The following is a 4,675-nucleotide window of genomic DNA, read 5'->3' on the forward strand; positions in this document are numbered from 1 at the left end:
GAATTGAACCAGTTGGAACAAGTTCTTGATGCCCATTCCTAGTCCTCACGGTGAGCTGCAGCAGCTCCGAAACCAGACAGTGATGCAGCGACCCATGATATGGCCGGGATTGGGGGTGGAAGATTTGCTCTTCTCAGCTTCCTGAAAAAGAAAGTACAGATGTTGTTTTTCTTTCTTGGTGATGGAGCTGGTGCTGTGTGACCAGGTGAGGTTCTCTACCTGGTGAACACCAAGGATTTTAGTCCTCTCGATGATCTCTAGGGAGGATCTGTTGATGATCAGCGGAGAGCGGTCGCTCTATGCTCCCTGAGTCGCAATCATTCTGGTTTGTCAGAGACATCTCTCTGCATAGACAGTTAAATATAGATCCTCCGTGTATGCTGATCCGTTCTCGATGCCCACCATCGGTACAGTCATGTAAACTTGTGTGTTGTGCTTGATGCGTTGTGCACTTAGCATGGTCAGCTGGTGAAACAAAGGCATTCAGCCCTGAGGGCCCACGTGTTAGTTGTACGGTGTGAGACCACAGTCTTGTTGACTTATGTGTATTACTTGTCTTGTTTCATGTTGTTTACCATCTTTATATGTCCTTTATGTGCCCTTTATTGTGACATGTGAATAGCATTTGTAGATATGTGTGTTTTGTATCCAGGTGGGTTTGGGCTAGGTGGTGAGTGGTGGTGATGGAATCCTTGATGGAGCATTTGGGACGATGTGTTAACTGCATACAGTCCAGTGAGGGAAGCCTTTTGAGGCACTTCATAACGATGGGTGTGAATGCAACAGGTCGGTAGTCACTAAGGCAGGACATCATTGACTTCTTTGGCATGGGGACGATTGAAGTGATCTTGAGGCATGTTGGAATGACAGTGCTGCTCAGTCAGATGTTGAAGATCTCAGTGAAGACATCAGCTAGCTGGTCAGCACAATCTCTGAGCACTCAACCATCTGTGGGTTGACCCTGCGTCAAATTTTCCTCACATCAGCTGTCATAGGGTGTCATATCATGTCTTCATGTGCAATGAAACAAACAGATTTTTGGACAGTTTTTGAATTTTAAGATGACATCACTAAAAAAAAAGATAGGTAATTTATCATCCACAGTAATAAATATAAAAACAACTAATGCATGATGAACAATAATAAATGCAGGTAAAGTAACAAAGAAGACAAAGAAACTCTACATGTTTAATTCATTACGGGATGAGGTGATGTTTTCATGAGTGTAATCAGTTTTTGTCATGTTTTAGGAGAAGAAACAGCGACATCTAAAATCACACATAAAACCACAACAGCTAAATTGAATCCAGATCAAACAGTTGAACACCGAAGCACAAATACAGGTACAGTACAAAGCAACTTTGAGTTTTTTTGACTCACTGTTACAATAACAATAAAAATACCAACGTGCTGTTTGTTTCTTGTTTTAGGAAAATGCTTAAATAAGACTTAGTCAGTGATGTTGTTAGGTTAACGGTTTAGGTTAGAAATATTCTTTTTGTATTCATTTCATTATCAGATGGTGTTGTCATGAGTATGATCAACAGTGGGTCATTATCATGTCCATGAGGACAACAAGCCACTAATCGTGAAACTATTCAGAATCAGCAAATATTCAGTCAGTAAGAACAAGAACTTTAGAGCTCTGTCTGAACTAACGACCTGTTTCATGTCATGATCTCTCTGAAGTGTTTTGGACCAGGTTCGTCTTTGTATCTGTGGGTTTGGCAGCACTTACACTAACTGTTGTGTCGGTCAACATATGGACGAGAACTAAAGGTGAAACACTTACAGATGAAGCTTTGAGAAACTAGACATTTGGATGAATCTTAATATTCACTATGAAAGCTAAAGTAGAATTCCTCTTTTGTCTTTTTCAGGTTACAAAGGTCATGATGGAGAGATGGTGAGTTTTAAAACTGAAACATCAAATTTTGATGTGAAATTACATTAAGACAAATGAATTCTTTCTTCAGTAAAAACTTATTTATTTTGTTATTACAGATTTTTATGTTGTAAAGGTCAAATCACAGACTGAGAGATGTTTCTATTCTGTTGACATTTTGTGTTTTCACAGGTGTACATCAATGAAGATGACGGTGTAGTGAACTATGAAAATATTGAAGACATTTATGCTTCTGTTACATTCCACTGATCAACAAATCAGTAGTGATATTATGTGTTAGCTGCATCAGAGAATATAATTTACTGTTCCATCAGGGCCAGAAATTTTTCTTTGTGTCAACAGCAAAGATAATGAACCAGAAATATGTTCTGTACCAAAAGAAAAATATATTTACTGTATATAAACACAATCTTTTTTTCTGTATACAGTGTGTTGTTTTCAGTGTTTTCCTCAAAAACTTTATGATAAATTATCAGATGTAATTTGAATTTGTTCTACTTCCCCCTAGTGGACAAAGAAACCATGTACATCACATGCAGCTTGACTTCAGTTTGACTTATTATTTCTTTATGTCACAGTCTGAGAGGTAACCATGAAAGTGTACATACACCCACTCTGTGTGTGAATTCATTGCATGTGTATATGCACAAACAAGAATGACAGGAAATTCTGGATCATTGTGTCTGACGTGGACTCATAGTGTCATCTTTAACTCTGTAGGTTACAAATATAAGACGCATTTTTTCATGTGAACCACTAGACCAATCAAATAAATTGTTTAAATAGTGGTAATTTCATTCAAAGGCACAGCTGATAATTGGCTGATTATGCTTAAAGTGCAACATGTCACCACATTCCCATCATTAATCAAATGATATATATATACATACATAAATACATATATACATATATATGTATGTCAAGGCAGTCAGTCGCCCACACTGTTCTTGGTTCTCTGCCCTGGGTAACTTAAGGCTCTGGATGTTTTAGGGCTATCCTAGTTGACACGCCTCAGCAACATTGCGTGGACATCGGGGGCAGCGCCTCTGGAATGGCAGACCGGGGTGGTGATCCCCATCTTTAAGAAAGTGGACCAGAGGGTATGTTCTAACTATAGGGTAATCACACTCCTCAGCCTCCCTGGGTAAATCTACTCCAGGGTGCTGGAAATGAGGGTCAATCGATAGTTGAACCTCAGATCGAGGATGAACAATGTGATTTTTGTCCCGGGCGTGGAACCATGAACCAGTTCTTTACCTTTGCTGGAGGTGCTGGAGGGAATGTAGGAGTTTCCCCAACTGGTCCATATGTGGTTTGTGGATCTGGAGAAGGCTTACGACCGTGTCCCCAGAGGAATCCAGTGGGGGGTGCTCCAGGAGTATGGGTTGGATGGCCCCTTGCTATGGGCCATTCAGTCCCAATACCAAAGGAGTGAGAGTTTGCTCCGTGTAGGCGGCTCCAAGTCGGACTCGTTCCCAGTGAGGGTTGGACTCCGCCAGGGCTGCCCTTTGTCACCGGTTTCTAGATGCAGCCAGGTGGTGGAGGCTGTCAAATTCAGTGATCGGAGGATCTCATCTCTGCTTTTTACTGATGATGTGGTCCTCCTTGCCTCATCAAGCTACGACCTCCAGCTCTTAATGGGGCCGTGTGAAGCAGATGGGATGAAGATCAGCACCTTCAAGTCTGAGGCCATGGTCCTCACTCGGTGGATTGCTCACTCCGGGTCGGGGAGGAGGTCCTGCCTCAAGTGGAGGAGTTCTTACTCTGGATCTTGTTCACAAGTGAGGGTAGAATGAAGCGGGTGATTGACAGATGGATCAGAGCGGCGTCTGCAGTGATGCAGGTGCTTTATTGGTCTGTCGTGGTGAAGAGAGAGCTAAGCTGAAAGGTGAAGCTCTCAATTTACCGGTCGATCTACATTCCAACCTTCACCTATGGTCATGAACTTGAGTAATAACTAAAAGAACAAGATCGCGGATACAAGCAACCGAAACGAGTTTCCTCTGCAGAGTGGCTGTGCTTGGACACTCGGGAGGAGCTCCTCCACATCAAGAGGAGTCAGTTGAGGTGGTTTGTGCATCTGGTAAGGATGCCTCCCTGACTCCTCCCATTCGAGGTGTTCTGAGCATGTCCCACTGTAAAGGAGACCTCGGGATCACACCAGGACATGATGGAGGGATTATATCTCCCATATGGCCAGGGAGCACAGCAGGATTCCTCCAGAGGAGCTAGTGGATGTGACCTGGGGAGAGAGTCGTCTGGACCTCCCAGCTGAAGCTGCTGCCCCTGTGACCCGGACCCGGATAAGCAGAAGATGACAAAATAAAATGACAATACAACCTGTTGTATTTATAGTTTAATAAAAAGAGAGATCTTGAAAACAATGTCCTTATGATTTTATGTTTTTCTCAAGAGTGTAATGGCAAATTTGACCATCTGTCCATGGTGGCGCTGTTTCACAAGATTTTCTCCTGTTTCAGACTGAGCTGCTTTGACCTCAGCTTCATCACTGATTGCACAAGCTCTGACTTTAACTTACACTCACTATCAAAGTGTTTGTTAGATTTATAGGATTGAAAAAAAAAGAGCATTAAATGAGCATTAATTTAAGAATAATGAGTGGCGTGTTTTATCATTAAAATGGTAGCATATTCTGAAATGACTTCATTCAAAATAAATTCTGCTATTGTTCTTCACATATTTCATGATTTTATACAACACTTTTATCCAGAACACTGTTCAATTCAAACACACATGCAGTGACTATCA

The sequence above is a fragment of the Mugil cephalus genome, chromosome 21, assembly GCF_022458985.1.
Source record: "Mugil cephalus isolate CIBA_MC_2020 chromosome 21, CIBA_Mcephalus_1.1, whole genome shotgun sequence".
Taxonomy (NCBI): domain Eukaryota; kingdom Metazoa; phylum Chordata; class Actinopteri; order Mugiliformes; family Mugilidae; genus Mugil; species Mugil cephalus.